A 20,138-nucleotide genomic window follows, 5' to 3' on the forward strand; every position below is an offset into this window, starting at 1 on the left:
TGGGAGTAGAAACACAGAAGAAAAACAACTGCTTGATCACATGGGTTGATGGGGATATGATTGGGGATGAAGACTCTATATGATCACCCTAGTGCAAATATCAATAATATGGAAATAGGTGTTGATCAACCACACAAGTAAAGCCCAGCGGAACTGTGTGTTGGCTACCAGGGGGACGGGGAGGGGGAAGGGAGAAGGGAAAGAACATGAATCATGTAACCATGGAAAAATATTCTAAATTAATTAATTAAATAAAATTCTTCAACTCAAAATAAGTAAATAAATAAATGACCAATAAATAAATAAATAAGTTAGTAAAAAATTAAACAGGCAAATAAATTGCCAAGAAAAATGAACCTGACACGGTTTCCCACTTGAACCTTCTCTCTTTCCTAGTGAAAAATGACTAGCTTGAATAATCCCTCCATGTCATGTTTCCTGGAGAGCACAGTCAAACCTCCTGGATCGCTAACCATTTCAATGCAAAGAATACAGGTCAGTATACTCACCTACAAGGTGTCTCAGATCCCTGGCCTTGGGCAGGAGTAATTCCCAGGTGGTCAGGTTTCCACTCTGATATGAAATGAGACTGCATTTAAGCCCAAACAACACCAGCCAGTGGAAAGAACTCTGGACTGGGCATCAGGAGACCTGACTTCGAACCCCAGTTCAGACATAGATTGGCTGTGTGACCTTGGACCAGTCTCTGAGACTCAGTTTCCTCCTCTGCAAATGAGAGCAATAGATTGCATCTCTCCTATCCCTTTCAGCTCTAGCAATCTAGGCTTCAGAGCCTTGGGTTGCAAATCCTTTTTTGTTGGCAAAGACAGGACTTTTAGTTTGCTAGGAAATATCATTACAGATTTCTTTTCAAGGCTTTTTATAAGATAAATAGCTGCTTCTTGGGGGGTGATGGGAAAATAATGATTCAATTGAAAGCTGAAATCAGGATCCTTCTGATGGGTTAAACTTTTCTCAGAAGGATTTTAAAATGAAGGGAGAAAGTGCTTAGAAGAATAGGGTTTGGAGAGGCTGTATTAAAAAACCTTCACCACCCTGTGTTTAAGACCTATCAGTCTGTTGTTATGGAAATAAAGCCAAGGCCCCAAATGCAACATTACAATTTCACTGCAAGATTAACCAGGAAGGCTACTGAAGCTCAGGCAGCACTTTGTTTGCTGGCAAACACAAAAAGAAAGAAAATAGGTTAGAGGCAGAAATTTCAGATCTGAGCATTTGGAGCTGGAAGGCACCTCATTTTGTTGATTCTCTCATTTTATAAAGGAGGAAACTAAGTCCTGAGAAATGAAATGATTTGTCTAAGGACACACAGGTCTTCTGACTCCAAATTTAATTTCTTTCCACTGCGGTATACTGCTTACTTTGGCAGTCTGAATTTCTCAGAGGTTGGGCTCATTGGGAAGCAAACATTTATAGAGAGCCTACTATGTACCAGTGATATAATGTCTCAAGTAGAAAAAAATGGATTCTCCTGAACCACTTTTCTCTGTAGGATTTCCAAGAAACTATGTTGTATTTATGGATTTAGAAACAGAAGTGCAAGTATGCTCCTCTCGTGACCTTGGGCAAGTCATTTTTATCCTCTGAGTCTGTTTCCTCATCTGTACAATGAGAAGTTTGCATTAGATGATCTCTAAAGTCCCATCTATCCATGTATATGCTAGCAAATGTTTACTAATTGCCTCTCTAAAAATGCACAACACACTTTTTAATATAATCTGAATTATTAACATTTTCTCCACCACGCTCTCAAGTCTAGACAATCAACAGAACAATAAATCAAGCCCTGATTTGTAACATTTGCCAATTTCCAATGTGTAAATACTCACACTGAAAATTTAATGATTGACTTTGCAGAGCCAATACAAGCTGGTTCCAGCACACCCCTGGATCTAGCTCTAACATTCTGTCACAGGATGTGAGACAGGACGGGACAAGGACATCGAAGGAGCCGAGGAAATCGTCTGAAATTGGATTGAAGACCCCCGGCAAAGAAATCACTGGGCTAAGCTCCACATATATGTGTAAAATCCACTTCCATATTCCTCCACCAAAATTACTGGTAGCCATCAGTAGAACAACAAAACATGGCGCCAGAACATCCTGTCAAATTCACTCAAAGGAAATTGTCGGAAGAAATTGTTTAAGTAGTACATTGAATACAATCTGTTAGCAGCGGTCATGTTTAGTTGCTTTCATACAGAATTATATGGAAAAGCATGTTGTTATCTCAAGTAACCAGGCCAATGGGCAGCCTTCCTTTTCAGACTGGGAAACCAGAACCAACACAGCATTTATCTGTTGGGGAATCTTCACCTTAACTCTAAGACTCTAAGAGAAAATAAACAACCTCCTGAGGGCTGTTCTGATTTTCCTGAACCTTTTAGGGGCTGCAGCCAAGAGTCGTCCAGGACTCTGATTGAGGTCCTGTGGCTCTGTCACCAGTGGCATCAGGTCAGTAGATTGGAAATTCGGTGGCTCTGGTACCAGCAGGGATGGAAAGTTCACAGCAGTAAGTCTTCATTTTAAAAGGGTCAGAAATAAGCAGGAGATGCTCATGGACTGGGATAAGGCAAAACAAATTGTAGGACATAAGTGGAGTAGAACAGTACCGTGCTGCAAGAAGCAATGATTTTGGAGAAAACCAAAACATGGAAAGCTGTATATAAGCTGATGCCAAGTAAAGTAAGCAGGGCCAGAAAGAGAATCTATGCACAGACTACATTGAAAAGAATGCAAAGAACACCAAAACAATACAAACTGAATGCTGTGGATTATAACGAATAACCTTGGTCCCAAAGAAGAGGTATGAAAAGAAGCTTTCTTTTGCTTCTTTGCAGACATGGGGGACAACGCACGTGGGAGAACACGGGCAAATCAAATTTCTTTGATATGTTAGTTTTAATGAACTTTGTTTATATTTTTCCTTATTTATTATAAAGGTGGGATGTTAGGGAGGGTGGGAGGATATGTTGGGTTCTGCAGGTAATGTAAAACCAAAAGATATTCATGAATTTTTTTTTAAAGAAGGTCAAGGTAGTTTATAAGGAAGGGAAGGAAATGAGTATGAAGGTGCATTTACTAAGTGCCCTTTACTGACCTAAGCATTAAAGACTCAGGTCTTTGATCAGACTCTGAGTTGGTTGACTAACCCATTTCTTGAACTCTGACCAACCTTCTACCATGTTTGTTTCCTAATTTCTCCTTGGAGCTCACCAATACCAGCCAACTCTTTTTCTCTACAAACTTAATCTGACTTGAGTCTCCATTTCCTATTTTAGACCCAGGCATGTGATTCTGACCCCACCTTCTTTATTATCTATAGGAGCTTCAGCTGTGAACAGAATAAAATATAGTATGTTTCCCTCCAGACTAATTCCTCGTCTGAATTTCCCCAATACTGCTGTGGGGACCAATGAATCATTCATTCATGTGCCAGGCACACTCACCCAGGTTCACAACCTCAGTGTTGCTCTCAATTCCTTGCTCTCTTTCAGTCCACATAACAACCCTTTGCCAAATATTGCCATTTAAGACTATCCACCCCTTTCTCTTTTCCCACATGCCCACTTCCAGATTTCAGGCCCTCATCTTGCTCTCCTGAAGTATTGCAATAGCTTTCTCGATGCCTTAAGTTGTTGTCATATCCAACTCTTGATGGCCCCAGTTGTGGTTTTTTGGCAAAGATTCTGGAGTTGGTTTGCCATTCCCTTCCCTAGCTCACTTCATAGATGAAGAAACTGAGACAAACATGGTCTAGCTATGTGAATTGAATATAAATTGTACCCCTTATTTCTTTTGAAAACCCATTTTGATTGATATCAGCCCCACTGTTTGACTGGGCACACATGTGTACTATGGGAGGATGCTAGATGACTTGGGGCTCCTGATCCTGGAAGAGGCTGGACCCAAGTCATGACTCCTGACATCTGGAAAACTGGGTTCCAACCCAGACTGAGGTCAAATCTGTCCAACCAGATAGATGCAGGAGTAACATCACTGGCTTTATAATGGAGGAAGAGTGCCAATTTTGGGGGCATGCATCTCCAGAAAATTTTAATCATAACATTGCTGAGGGCCACACAGCTAATAAGTTTACAAGCTGACTTTGATCTCAAGAACTTGAGTTTTCTAGATTTCAAACTTAGTGCTCTGTCCACTGCTCTATCTACCAGGCTACCCCCACCTCAAGTCTCTCCCTAATTGAACCCATCCTTCACGTACTTGCCAAGGGGATTTTCCTAAAGTGGAGATCTGATCATCACTCTATACCTTCCTACCCCCACCAACCAACTAAACCACACACACACAGAGTTGATTCCTGCTTCCTTTTCCAGCTTTGTCATACATTTTCCCATTTTCAGGCTCTATGTTCCATCAGAACTGTCCTTGCTATCCCTTACATATGACATTTCATCCTTTCTCAGGGTCTTGGTTCTACCTTCTTCTAAGCCTGGCTTATACTCCCTCCTCACCTCTCCACTCTCAAATCCCAAGCTAAGTCCTGTATTAGACATGAAGGAAGTTCTTCTTATTTATTTACTTAGTTTTACTATTTTTCTGAACAGGACCTGTAATCTCACTGGCAATGGGAACTCCCAATGAGGAAATTTCCTCTACCAATGCATGCTGGCACCTGTTCTGTAACTTTAGAGTGCTGCCTAGGACTCTGAGAATTTAAGGGAGCTGTCCAGGGGCACAAGGCTCATTTCAGAGATGATATTTGAACTCAGGGATTCCTGGCTCTGCAGTCAGTTCTTTCATACACTATACCCCTCACTAAGGAGAGAAATAGGTTCTATAAGAGAATTTGATTACAGGATTCATATCAGTATCATGTGCTACATGTTAGATCACAGGGTTTGGAATCGGGGCATTTTACACAATCTGTACATTTCATCCTTATATCCTCAACACTTATCCTAGGGTCATGCATTGGACAATGTTTGACACATGTTTCTTGCATTTTGGGAGAGAGAATGAGTCAATGGGTAGAGATGAAAGAAGACAGGGAGAATTCTGCAAATAAGATATGCTCTAATTTGACTGGACTCTTCAAAGGCCTTCTTTCCTCACCCCACAGTAAACTTGGACCCCATCCTAGACGCTTCCATTGTCAGCTGATAGGTGAAGCTTTTTGCTTCCTCTTTTGAGAGTCTAAACCCCCAAACCACTTCCTATAGTCTCTTTACTGTCCCTCTTTCCATTACCCAGGAGGTGTTGTCTTCTCTCATTAGAATTTAAACTCCTTTAGAGTAAGAACTAATTTGCTTGTATTCATATCTGTAGTGTTTAGCATAATGCTCAGCATATACTAAGTGCCTATTATATATAGTAGTAGTCTCTCGGTAACTGAGGATGACGATTGTCTTTGTGCGCTTTCATCCGTGATGTAGATGAGTGTGCACAAAAACACTTGTGCGTGAAGATTTAAGTGGAAAAGTAGATGCACAGAGACAGTCCCACTCTCTCGGCATTGGAAGCCTGGGTCCAGTGGCATGAAAAGTCGTTATACCTGGAGACTTCCTCAGCTGCATTGGATGGCCATGTTGTCCTTTGTGCTCCAACAAGCCCTAAGCACTCCACAGTGCTTTGCTGTGTCGCCATCTCAGCCGTTGAACCTTCTTATTGGTTTCTTCTGTCTGTTCGGCCAAAGGAGTCTTCACATGGTGGGAGCAAAGCCCTAGTTCACCAGGGGGTCGACGACCCGATGGCTTCCTTCACAAGGTTTAGCCGGCCTGACGAAGCCGTTGCCCGGGGTGTGGCTGCTGCTGTATGCTAGCAGCTACTAGGAGCCACAAGTGAGAGCTGGGTGTCAGCTAATATATATATATATATATGTATATATATTATATACATATATATAATAGAGAGAAATAATATATAGAGAGAGGAAGATTGATAACTCTATATATCTATATCTGTCAGTCTCTATCTATCCATATATCTATCTCTCTATCCATCCATCCATATATCCATCCACCCACCCATCCATCCATCCATCCATCCATCTATCCATCTATCAATATCTATCTATCTATCTATCTATCTATCTATCTATCTATCTATCTGCCTTTTTGATGCCAGGTCTAGCATGCTATTCACTACACTGTACAAAATATTTTCTACCAATTGAATATAACCTTCTTGAAGGTAGAACCTGTTCCATTTTTCCTTTGTCCCACACAATGGTGTGGCTGTCCCACAGACCAGGAAATTCATCTGCTAACAGCAAAAGACAATGATTGAGTTTAGACTGGGCAACAAGTCAGATGCCACTTGTAACCTAGTAATGAGAAGTATTGGAGAGACAGAATCAGTATAAAGTAAAACGTACTAATAGTTAGATCTGTTCAAATAAATAGGGCTGATACTACAGGTGGTCAATTTCTCATCTCTAGAAGTTAGCAAGTGGAAGCTGGATGACCACTTGTCAGGGATGTGTGCAGAGAGTTCCCAATCAGACACAGATTGGATCAAATGCCTTCATTCAATATTTATTAAGCATCCATTAATTCCTCCATTCAAAAATCTAGTAAAAGCCTACTATGGTGGGAGAGCTAAGTGAATTAGTGGACTGAGAGCCAGACCTAGAGGTAGGAGAACCTGGGTTCAAATCTGGCATCACATATTTCCCAGTTGTGTGACCCTAGACATTTAATCTCCATTGCCTACCTCTTACCACTCTTCTGCCTTGGAACTAATACACAGTACTGATTCTAAGATGGAAGGTAGAGTTTTTTTGTGTTGTTTTTTTTTTTAAACAAAAGAAGGTCTACTTTGTGCTAGGCACTTTTGTGCTGGACACTGAGGAGGGAGAGAAGAGGCAAAGATAAAAATAGAACAGTTCCTGCCCTCAAGGTATTTATATTCTATTTGGTGGAAAATTACTTGAATGGTGTGGTATGTTGGAATCAGAAATGCCTAGAATCAATTCTCCCCGATCCTTCAAGCCCAGTACAGTATGTACCCCTCTTTTCCCCTTTATAGTCTCAGGCCATGTTGATAGTTTGAATTTCAGCCTGGCACGAGAAGGTCTCTCAGGGATGGTAACTCTTGCTCTTGAACAAAACCAACCCCTAAAATGTTATTTCTCCTAAAATCCTGTTTTCTCAGAATCAATTAATCTTAGGTTGGAGGGAAACCTGCAACTGTATCAAGAACTGAAGCTCCTGCCTCAGCTGATGTAATGGGAAGACCATTATATAAGCCAAATTAATATTTCTCTAACTGGGTTAGTGATTTTCCATGCCTATACCCACAGACGCAACAATAAGTCATCTTGGTAGTTCCAAATTAAATAATGAGGTACAGCATCCATAGAGAGGGTGAGATATGGATGCCCAGAAGGGATCAGTGGGTTCCCCATGCATCCCCTCTTTTCTGTTTTGCTCCTCACTGATTGAAGATTCAGGAGCACTGGATCTTCAGCTGAAGCCCATTATTGGTTCATAAGACTGAACATCTGGTTCTGCTGCCCTGAAGAATACCGCTGCCTAGAGGCACGGACAGCTTTTCTCTCCAGCTGTTCACCCACAAGAACTTGCTGGGAATCAGGGTTGGTGATAAAGCACAGTATCTCCTATCCCTCACCCCCAGGCAATAATTAACCTGCATCTACCTCCTGAGCTCTGGATAACTTTAGGATAGTGAGGACACACGCTTGTTCTAATCACACACACATACACACACACACACACACACACACACACAATCTGGTTCATTGTCATCCTCTGTTCTTAGAAATTCCTCCAAGCAAACAAAAGCCCACACACTTACCATAAAACTGACTTCAAGAATGCAAAATAAAAAGGAGGGGGGACTTCTGATCTTCACCCTGTGCAGAACAAAATTAAGGTTAGTCCGCCTTTCTGCAAGGCCAGTCCAAATGCCAACAATGGGCAGGAGAAATGACCTGGATCCTAGTTCTGCCCTGACCTCCCCCCTTTGGAAAAACGATTGAGTTTTACAGGTAGGGAGAGGCACTGGACCTGGGATTTCATTGGTAGAGGCAGCATTGGTGAATGAAGGTTGGAAGTAGGAAGGAAAGATCACTGATATGGCACCAAAGACGTCACCTAAGTCAGGCCCTACTTGGCACATTGCTTGGGCCTGGTTCATTTGGGCCACAATCACCCTTTATTTATAAATGGGTGGTAAATTGAGACCATGTAATTTAACCTATAGAAACCTTGCCTTGTTGGGCCCACATTTTAGGGAACCAGCTACAAAAACTACAATGGGAACAGAATGCTCTATTTCCTTCCTATGGTGCAGAAGGAGTTCTGGGCTTGAACTCAGGTGGGATTGGGTTCAAATCCCCCTTTTAACCCCTAATAGCTGAATAACCCTCCACATGTCACTTCATCTCTGCCAGACTTATTTTCCTCATCTATAAAATGGGAATAATAGTAACAACATTTACCTCACAGGGTTATTGTGAGGCTCAAATAAGATAATATGAAAGTGCTTTGAGTCTTAAAGCACCATACAAATGCTCATTACTTCAGTCTACACATAGATTCAACTATTTTTACTCTCCATTGGCAGGACACTTACATTCATACCTGGAATCTTCCCTATCAAGGCTGAAGACAGAGCACTATCCCTGCTATCATAGTCCCATGATGGCTATTTCCAACCTCATGAGCCATCATCTCAAGATTCAGGGGGCCATGGAATCAGTATGACACCTGTACTGTGTACTGATTCTTCTCTATACTGGGGTAGCATAAATGCTGGACTCTAAAGAGCCAGCCTGGTAGAGTTTGAAAGAGCATTGACTTTGTAATCAAAAGCCCTGTATTCAAATCCTGCCTCAGCTTATAGTCTGTGTGACCTTGGCCAATTCACCGTATTTCCCTGGGCCTCAATTTCCTCCTCTGAAAAATGAACAGGGTTAGATTCAATGGCTTCTGCTTCCAGCTCTAGACTTATGATCTTATAATTTTACAACTGTATAATTTCTAATTGGCTCATCCCCTACTTCTACCCCTACCTATCCATCCAAAAACATGATGCTGTTTGATGCCACTACATTGACTTAACTCCTGTGCAACTTCAGGATAATCTCACCCCATCTCTGGGGATTCATTTTATTTATCTGAAATATTCAGGGGTTGGATTTGGTCCGAGTTGCTTAACTTGAGGTTCACATATGTAAATGAATAGATTTCAAAGGATTCATTAACTTGGACTGGGGTTGGAGTAATAATGTTATTTTCACTAACATTAAGATGAAATTGGCAAAATCACTTAAAATAAGTATTCTAAGAAAAACCCACAGGTTTCATCAGATTGCAAAATGATCCATCGTACAAAAGAAGTGATGTTGTTCATGACAGTCCTTCCCAGCCCTAACAATCTATGTTCTAACATTCTGTGTTCTAAGATTCCTTCTGGTTCTGACATTCTAAGCCTCTGTTGTATGTCCTAAAAAGTCCTTCTAACTCTAAGATTCTATGATTTCTATTCAAGTCCAACCAAAGAGAACATTTGGAGGTAGAAGGGCCTCCTTAAAGCAAATAAAACATATACACTGATTTCACTGATCACCTTCCATGTGCTCTGCATGCTTTGAGTCACCAAAGAAGCATAAAACTCAGATCCTACCTTTAGGAAGTTTGCAAACTAAATTAGAAAACAGGACATAGTCCAATGAAAGGATTATGAAACAGTATGTGATGATTTGGGGTTTTTAATTGCTTCTCTCACAACTTAAGAAAATGCTTCCAATGGACCAAGAATATTAGATAGAGTTAAAAAACTGGATTGAATCTCATAGATTCTTCTTTTTAGCCAAGGGACTTTGGATAAGTCAATGACTCTTTCTGTAACTTATTGTTGTATTCAGTGAAATAAGGTGGTTAGACTAGATGGCCTCCAAAAATGCTTCAGCTCTAGATTTGATGAAATCTATGAAGCAGGCTGACTGCAATGAAAGAATTGTCATCTGAGTTCCTTAGACATGGCTCAATAAAGCCAGGTCTACCAGGAGGGTGAAGAATGAGGAAGGATTCCCCACAGGAACAGATGGAAGGCAGAAGTGGCCTGTTTGGAGCCTGTTTAGCTGATACACCCCAAGTATTTGCTCACCTCGTCCTTTTTCCTCCCCAGGGTATCTCCTGTGGCCCAATCCAAGTCAACCACAGCTGGCTGCCTGCTTAATGCAAGCACAACTTTTCAGTGGAGTCCCTCTATGTATCCCTTTTGATTTTTAACTTAAAACTACAAATCCCATAACATCAGTGTTGAGCACTTGTCAGAAAACAAATGTTCCTCTTTGATTCTCTGTACAGGAGGCGCCCCTATCACTTGGGCAACAGGGAGCAGCAGATTTCTGAGCCCAGCCTGGAAGGCTGACATGCCTTTCATCACCTGTCATCGTAATCACTGGGCTATGACCTTCCAACCCACTAGATTCTCCCCTTATTTCATGTCTCAGGGATATAAATCCCCGTGTCACCATCATTAATGCCATCTTTTTTGCTTACCTAGCCTCATTAGTAGGATCATAACTTTCTGTAATGTGTAGGACTTAATTGAGACACAATTTAAGCACAAAGCTCTGTTAAGTTTCTAGGATGTTAGTTTCTGTCCTCTGACATTTTTGCTCCCCTGGATCCTGCTGCTATTACTACTCTAGCCATTTTGGTTTCTTCTTTCTTGATTTAAAGAAGTGCCATACATCAAAAGCTGTAGTCACCTTTTTTTCTTTAGTTTTTTCTTTAGTTTTCATTGAAATCATAGGAACTACAATTTAGAAAGAATTCTAGAAACAATATATTCTAACACCCTCATTTTACATAGGATAGAGTCTTTATTCATAGAAGAAACTCTGAGGGGAGGAAACTTCCTCTTCAAATGGAGATTGGTACCTTTTCTGAAACTTGTAGTCTTATCAGGTTGCCTAGGATACCAGGCAATTTGCCCAGAATCACATAGCTTCGGCTATGAAATTTCATAGTAAATCTATTCTCCACTACCTCCACTAGCAGCGATTATAGCAATAATTTTATGAGATGGTACAGGGTACTACAGAAAGAATGGAAGATAAGAGTTGCTACTTTCACTCTCTTCCTCAAACAGAGTCAAGTGAAATACAAGAGTAATTTGCATGACTCCAGTGCTAGCTGCCAGGGTTATGATGGGAGTTGAGAAGAAGTTACTCAGTATAACCCTAATATAAAATAGTTTTTATCAGTTACCACTTGAGGAGGAAACACAATCTATTGTTGTCATTGTTGTTTTTAAAGATTACTTTGATGAGGGTTTTTCCTCTGCTGGCCATATGAGGCTGTGGCCATGACTCATAGAAGAACAGACACATCCCTGAAGTTGTTGGTTGGTTCCCAGGAAAGCTATAAACACTCCTGCATGGGAAAGAAGCTGCTTATCAGTGGCAACTCAATGAAAATTGGAAGGTGTCAGTCGTAGCTCATTAGAAAAGTAGGTAAAGTAGATTAGCAGCAGTTAAGCAGAGAATCAATGAAGGGCAGTAGCATCTCAGTAGAGAAATAAAAGATGGCAGCTTACTAGAGAAAATACCCCAGTAGACATATTAGCAGCCCTGAGGGAAACTACAGGTGGCATCTCGGAAGACATAATAATTTTCTAGCTGGGATATAACCCTAGAATTATCAGTTCTCCAGGCCATGCATCCTCTTTCCCATGAGTGGCATGAGGGTCTCAGAGATGATATACCCTTGTAGGACTAGAGTATGTGTTGGGGGTTGGGGGGGAGATAGATTTCTCTTTTTATGTAGCTTGTGTTCTGCATTATTATTTTGTCTATTAAATCATGTTTGAACTCCTCTATCATTTAAGACCATCCACAATCTGGCACCACCCCTCTGTTCCCAATGTCATTTGATATTATTCATATTTCCATAGTCTATGGTCCAGCAAAAGGATCAGTGAATTTGAAGTTAGAAGACCTGAGTTCTTAGGGGCAGCTAGGTAGCTCAGTGGATTGAGATCCAGGCCTAGAGACAGGAGGTCTTAGGTTCAAATCTGGCCTCAGACACTTCACAGTTCTGTGATCCTGGGCAAGTTACTTGACCTCCATTGCCTAGCCTTTACCACTCTTCTGACTTGATTCCAATTCCAATTAAGTATTGATTCCAAGATAGGAGGTGCGAACTTTAGATTACTCCTTGCAGCCAAAGAAATCAAAACTATTAATAAGCACATGAAAAAGTGCTCTATATCTCTTATAATCAGAGAGATGCAAATCAAAACAACTCTGAGGTATCACCTCACACCTAGCAGATTGGCTAACATGACAGCAAAGGAAAGTAATGAATGCTGGAGGGGATGTGGCAAAGTGGGGACACTAATTCATTGCTGGTGGAGTTGTGAATTGATCCAACCATTCTGGAGGGCAATTTGGAACTATGTCCAAAGGGCGACAAAAGACTGTCTGCCCTTTGATCCAGCCATAGCACTGCTGGGTCTGTACCCCAAAGAGATAATGGACAAAAAGACTTGTACAAAAATATTCATAGCTGCACTCTTTGTGGTGGCCAAAAATTGAAAAACGAGGGGATGCCCGTCAATTGGAGAATGGCTGAACAAATTGTGGTATATGTTGGTGATGGAATACTATTGTGCTCAAAGGAATAATAAAGTGGAGGAATTCCATGGAGACTGGAACAACCTCCAGGAAGTGATGCAGAGCGTAAGGAGTAGAACCAGGAAAACATTGTACTCAGAGACTGATACACTGTGGTACAATTGAACGTAATGGACTTCTCCATTAGCATCAATGCAATCCCTGAACAATCTGCAGGGATCTAAAAAACACCATCCACAAGCAGAGGATAAACTGTGGGAGTAAAAACACCAATGAAAAGCAACTGCTTGACTACAGGGTTGGAGGGGATAAGACTGAGGAGAGACTCTAAATGAACACTATAATGCAAATTCCAACAACAGGGAAATGGGTTCGAGTCAAGAACACATGTGATAACCATGGAATCATGCGTTGGCTATGGGAGAGGGAAAGGGGGGGGAGGGGAGGAAAAGAAAATGATCTTTGTTTCCAGTGAATAATGTATGGAAATGACCAAATAAAATAATGTTTAAAAATTTAAAAAAAAAGGCTCTCAAAGGAGAAAAAGTTATACAAGAGAAAATCTAGGCAATACAAAAGTAAAAGATATTAATAAAAAATGTTAAGTACAAAAAAAAAGATTACTCCACCCTACTTAGTCTATAAATTATCCTTACAGAGGTAAGAGTTTTTAAAAATAATTTAATTTAATTTTTAAAAGGAAGACCTGAGTTCAACTTCTGACTCTGTCACTTATACTTACCATCTGTATAACCATGGACACATCACTTAACCACTGTGGTTTCTGATTTTCTCATTTTCAAAAGGAGGAAGATGGGATCTCTGAGGCCCTTCGTAGTTACAAACTTGTGATCCTTCGATTTCACCTAGCTCTAAATCTATGATGTGGTAACAAGGTAGGAGAGTCTATCCTATTTGTTAATAGTTGTTTGCAGGTTGTCTCCACCCCAGATCCTGAGGTTCTAGCAAGCAGGGACTGGCCTTTTCCCTCATATCTCCAGAACTTAGCATAGTGTCTGGCATGCAGTAGATGTTTAATAAATGCTTATTGACTGACTGACCTGGGAAAGGATAAATGAGAATTTGGGAAGAGTCCTAAATGGCTAATTCTGAATGGCAGGGATTAGGAAAGAAGGAATTGGGAGGGTGGCCTATGGAGGGATGTGTTAGTGGCAGGGGAAGAAGAGTGATAACTTAGCAAAATTTAGCTAATGGAGGAACTCATTGAATTATCCATCCCCAAGACTCCAATTAAAATGTTGGTATGACAGAGGGCCAGGCCTGCGTCCTGTCTCAGCACACTTGCCTCCCCAGGTGGCTGGCCTGCCCCCGCTGGCTGATTCACAGCTCTCCATCTGCAAACTACCAGGAACAGTGTGCTCACTCTGCAACTGCTGCTGTTTAACGACTTCCAAGGACAAACAGAAAGAAAGTCATTTTTTTTCCTTCCTTGGTAAGAGACATGATTGTGATGGCTGGAGACAGGATGGAAATGAGTCCTCAGCATCTCCCCAGAAGCACCATCTCCACCTTCCCGGGGGACTTCCTTACAAATAGTTCCCTCGTGTCCAACTCTCTGAAATGTAGCATCCACAGGCAGCAGGACTCAACTGCTTTGAACTCTTCCAATAATGCTGAGGCCAGACTAATAACTGGGATACAGCAATACAGTCTTATTGGAATGGATTTTATCGGTGTGAGCAGCTCCCAGGTTAATATCTGCTCTGTCATTTAACATCTTAAAGAGCGGCTTTGGAGCCCCAAGAGGCTGAATGACTTGTCCAGGGCCCCAGAGTGATTCTGTATCAGAGACAAAATTTAAACTTAGGTCTTCTTGAATTATAATAGTGATAAGGAATAGAGAGAACAGCCTTTGAGGTTGGCCAAGTATTTTCCATATATTATTACATAACATTTTTATTATATATTATAATATATTATATTACATAACAACCCCATTAAGTAAAGACTTACAGGCATTAGTCTCATCTTTTAGATGAGGAAAATTAGACTTGGAGGTTCTGAAGTGATTTTTTTACCATAAAAGTTGTATGAATGATGATGGTGATGATGATAAAGTAACTTGTCCATGGTCTTAGAGTAGTAGTAGTAACAATAGCAGCAATAATAGTTGTAACAGTAGTAGTAGTAGTAGTAGTAATAGTAACAGTAGTAACAGCAATAGTAATAGTAGTAGTAGTAACAATAGCAGCAATAATCGTTTTAATAGTAGTAGTAGTAGTAGTAGTAGCAGTAGTAATAGTAACAGTTGTAACAGCAATAGTAATAGTAGTAATAGTAACAATAGCAGCAGCAATAGCTATAGCAATAGTGGTAGTAGTAGTAATAATAACAGTAGTAACAGCAACAACAATAGCAGTAACGATAGTAATAGTAATAACAATAGCAGCAGTAATGGTTGTAACAGTAGTAGTAGTAACAGCAACAGTAATAATAGCAATAGTAATAGTAATAACAGTAGTAATAGTAGTAGTAACAATAGCAGTAGTAATAGTTGTAACAGTAGTAGAAGTAATAGTAATAACAGTAGCAGTAATGACAGTAGTAATAGTAGTAGTAGAAGTAATAATAGTAGCAGTACTAACAGCAATAGTAATAACAGTAGTAATAGTAGTAGTAACAATAGCAGTAGTAATAGTTGTAACAGTAGTAGTAGTAATAGTAGTAACAGTAGCAGTAATGACAGTAGTAATAGTAGTAGTAAAAGTAATAATAGTAATAGTAGTGGTGGTGGTGGTGGTGGTGATGGCAGAGTCATGGACAAATCTCTTCAGAAACTCTCTGAGCCATAGCTCTAGAAGTGCTCTAGAAGTAGAAGCTAGAACATTTCTTATAATCTAATTATATAATGACATATAGCATGTCACAATATAAAACATAGCATGATATAATGGTAAGCCTTATTATAGCTGCTACTTCTAGAGCACTTGAAGTTTGGCAAAAGCTTTACACAGGTTATCACATTTAATTCCATTAATGGCAGAATTTGAACCTGCTCCTGACTCCCAGTCTGGTGCTCCATCTACTGAACCATGGTGACTCTCCTGACTCCAAGTCCAGCATTCTCTCCTCCAGAGATACTCCTCCTCAAACCATGCTTACCTTGCAGACATTACTTGTTCTGGAGCCCAATTTTGCATACACCCTCTGAAGGATCAGAATTACTCTATGGGTTTTCAGGTAGCCCCTACCTCTGCCCCTACCTCAGAATGTGAACTTGGTCATTTGTTTCCTGTGAGTCTCAGTTGCTTTCTCTGTAAACTGGGGAGGAGGTCGACAAGAAGATCCTACAGTTCTTCCCGCTACCAACACACCCACCTCTCAAAGGCAGCAGGGCATGGATTGAGAAGCAGACTGGACAGCTGCCCATCAGGCTCACTGCTCTGCTCCCGTGGGGAGAAGAGGCTTGGCCAGGACGTATTGACTCCTCTCGGGGGATCAGTGTGTTACGTCGTGTTCCAGGATGTCCTTTTTCTTCTTCCCTCCAACCTGTGATGACCTGCACTCTCGTGTGATCGTTGTTATGAAATAACGCATTTAGAACAAAATCCTCTCTTGGTGGATAGAGAGCTAAATAGTGTAAAAGAAAACAGTGGAAACGAGACTTTGAAAGGTGCCCCAAAGAAGAGACAAGAGCCATGGCTCCCTGACAACCATTCACAGAGGTGAGGGATGCCTAGTGTGAACGCTGCAAGTGATGGCAGGCTTTCCAAAGTCCTGGTCCATTCTGCCCATCACCATGTGTGCTGAGGCTGCCCTCTAAGGTGCAAGTAGGAAAGGATGTGCCACTTTGGCCCCCCAGGGCTAGGCTAGTGGGCATCGGGGGAACAGTGACTTGGGACAAGGATGAGCTCTGGGGTTTTTGGCTTCTGATGAGTTCTTGAAGGTAGCAAATAAGTCTTTGTTTTGTTTTGTTTTGTTTTGTTTTGTTTTAGCAAAGTCTGTTGCTTGATGGAATTGGAAGTGGAGGAAGGGAAGATGCTTTTGTGCATTGTAATATTGGGATTTTGTTAGGGGAAAGAACAAGAAGGAAACATAACAATCAGGTTTACTTTGGGGAAAGGGAAGAGGGAAAGGGTAAGGAAAGTGGTTACAATTAATCTGAAACCCTAATTTCTATAAACCAATCTTAACCTAACTTTCTAAGCTAAAAACCATTGTTTCCCTGACCCCAAACCTCACAAATGGAGTCCAGTCAATGGGCCAGGATCTTCAGATGAAAACTGGCCGAAGCAGGTCCAGTGGAGAAGTGAGTCCTCAGTCCTCTGTTCTTGCTGCCAGCAGCCAGTTCAAAAGGTTCCTCTCATCAGCTGGTATCACCAAACGTCCAGAAACCTGATGTAAAACCTGCAATCTCCAAGATCCTTCAGGAGAGAAGTGAGTAGTCTGGTGGGATCTTAGAATCTTTACCCAGAACTTGACACTTAGGCTCCCACCCATGTGACTCTTTGTCACATGCTCCGTCAATCTCTTGAAAGATTGCATTGCAAAGTCCTGTTTGCAAAGGACCTCTTCCTATTACAGCACGAAGTCATAGATCCAACCTGGGGTAGCCAGAGGACCTCCCTTTCTTCTCCCCACTATGGAAGGACATGTGGCTACATCAATATACATATACTCTCTTACAGACAACTCTCTAGAAACAGAGGAATAATATCATGGAACTACAGGTAGGAGGGGCTTCAAAGGACCACTAGTCCAACCTCTTCACTTTATAGAGAGAGAAACTGAGGTCCAGGTAGGTGAAAAGACTTTTCTAAGACTAAGCAGGCAATAAGCTTCAAAGGCAAGATTTGAACCGAGGTCCTCTAGCTAGAGGAACCAATGCCTTTTCCACATGATCACCCCACTTCTTTAGTTTTTCCTTAGCTCCAAGAATACATTGTACAATCATGATCTCGAATAACAAAGCTTCCAAAGAGCCTTAAATAGTATTTCATGATTTTCAATGTACCTTTAAGTGATGCTTTTCTCCCCTTTTAAGCACCTGCTCCAGTTAATAAAGGCTCCTGTTCTTTTATTATTATTATTATTATTGACAGGAATGTTTTTAGCCACTCAAAAGCTTCATGAGTCTGGCAGAAATGATTATCTCATTCAGGAAATTGTGGAGAAATGGGCTATGATTTTGGAAGGGAAAGAAAGATGGGAAATAGAAGACAAGTATCAAAAGAAAGGGAGAAGGTTGGGGGTGGGATTTAAAGGCAGCCTTCAGTGGTTCTCCAATTACATAGTCTCACTTCCCATTGGCTGACAATTGCTATAAGGTTCAAGGAAGATCAATGGAGTTGGAAGCATGGAGATCCCACAAGAGACCACAGACTTCCAACCGCTGACCACCAAGACATGTTTATGGAGGAGAAGAGTGTCACAGTAGCCAGGCTGAGGACAGAGATGAACAACTCAGAGCCATACACATATTACTCTCCCCCTTCCCCACCCTCTGCTCCCCCCTCCCAATCAGGACAGCCTGTCTGCAATCTGGGATGAGAAAGAGAAAAGAGCATAGATAGACTGCCTTGAAAAGGCCAAGAAAAGGCAGAAAACTTTCCTAGGATCGACTCTGTTAATTCTGGGATGGGGAGGGTGACAGACAAATCCAGCTTTCTATCTGAGCACTTCCATGCTTCCCACGGCTCCTTTCCATGACCATCACTCCCTGACCTCTCTGGTGTTCCCATCTCAACCTTCCCTAGCCATCCATTGTGCCCTCTGGAATGCCTGTTTTGTTAGTAACAGGCTGCCTTTCATATTAGACCTGTGCCCTCCCCTCTTAATTACCTGGCATGTGTTAAATGCATAAATAGAACTTATTCGACTCTATTTGGAACAATAACGTGTACATATATCAAAATTTATGTCTGACATATAATTACTTCTATGTGTGCATGTTGTTTTCCAAAATGGGATGTAAGTTCCTCAATGGCAGATATTGTTCTGTTGGTGTAAGCCCAGCACAAGCACAATGCATGGCATATAATAGTCGTCCCATCCAGATTTTTTAAATTGAAGTAATTTACCATTCCTCAATGGATCATGTATCTTGAAATGTCATTTCTTTCTTTTTTTCTTTTTTTTTTAAACCCTTACCTTCCATCTTGGAAAGTGGTAAGGGCTAGGCAATGGGGGTCAAGTGACTTGCCCAGGGTCACACAGCTAGGAAGTGGCTGAGGCCAGATTTAAACCCAGGACCTCCAGTCTCTAGGCCTGGCTCTCAATCCACTGAGCTATCCAGCTGTCCCCTAAAATTTCATTTCTAATCACCATCAGTGCCTTCCCTTCAAGTCAAGTCAACAAACATTTTTTATGTGCTAAGTTCTGGGGTTACAAAGAAATGGGGGGGGCTTGCCCTCAAAGCAAAGGACTGAAAGAACATGAATCATGTAACCATGGAAAAATATTCAAAATTAATTAATTAATTAAAAATTTTCAATTCAAAACAAAGGACTATGTCCAAGCCCCCCATATTTGGGATAAAGCAGAGATAATCAACAGAACAGTATGAGGATTAAGGGAAATCAGAGTAGGCTTTGTAAAGAAGGACGGATTTAAGGAAGATATTCTGCCTCTTCTTTGCCCTTATATAAAGCCAGAGAGGAAAGGAGAGAATTTGGGAAGGGGGTGGGGAGGAATTAATGGCGGAACATTCAATCTGACCATCCAAGGGTGCACTGAGTCTATTAAAAAGCGTAAGAGCAGGATAAATGGAGGCCTTCAAAATAACTAGCAGGAGAACTTTCTACACACACCTTGACCCAACTACCCTCACCAACCCACACAACTCAAAACTTCTGTGGCGGCGCCTACATTTCCATGCACTGCATAGCCAATGAGAGTCTTCTCCCTTGTCAGTGGGAATGTAATAAAACTCTTCTTACTCAGTATTTCTGCTAACCTGGAGCCAGGCAGAGCTCCTGAGGGCCTCTCAGCCATCCTAAAGAGTTTTGACTTGGTTTCTCCAAACATCTCTCTGACTGTCCAGCTGATTGGACTTCCCAGCTCAATTGCAACAAAATTTGACAGGAGGGCAGAGGACAGAGAGAAAACTCAGCTTTCACACCGCGTGAAATGGTTGCCTATGAAGGGGAGATGAGACTCTTTTCATCCCCAGAACATTCCCCACCCATCACTGTCCCTGTCCCATGGCCCTGTCAGTCACTTCAACCCTTGTTCTCTGAGCGATGACATCTGCAACCGTCTACCATGGCACCGACCAGACACCAAATTGGGCAGCAATCTGAAGGAGGAGAAAACTCTCTTGAATTCAAATGACCCATCAGTCATCACAAGGCCACAGGAGCCTCGGGTAAACTAGTTAGCCTCCAGTGCCTTGTCAGCTCCCTGAAGAATGGAAGCCATTAGGAACTGCGGGCTTCCCACCCTCAACATATTACAGTACTGCCCACGTATTTCAGACGGGAGAGGGAAGGGAAGGGAGAAATGAAGATAATAGCATTTTCTATTTAAAAATTTGCCAAGTCATTTACATTCCAATTGATCCCACATGTGAACGCTTATAGGC

At 41.4% G+C, this 20,138-nt stretch overlaps 1 pseudogene; it reads left to right on the forward strand.

Annotated features, from left to right (window-relative positions):
• The window catches only part of LOC100617445 (tRNA:m(4)X modification enzyme TRM13 homolog), a 95,024-nt pseudogene that overhangs the window by 49,281 nt on the left and 25,605 nt on the right, over positions 1–20,138 (forward strand).

This window comes from Monodelphis domestica, chromosome 5 (genome assembly GCF_027887165.1).
Source record: "Monodelphis domestica isolate mMonDom1 chromosome 5, mMonDom1.pri, whole genome shotgun sequence".
NCBI classification, from domain to species: domain Eukaryota; kingdom Metazoa; phylum Chordata; class Mammalia; order Didelphimorphia; family Didelphidae; genus Monodelphis; species Monodelphis domestica.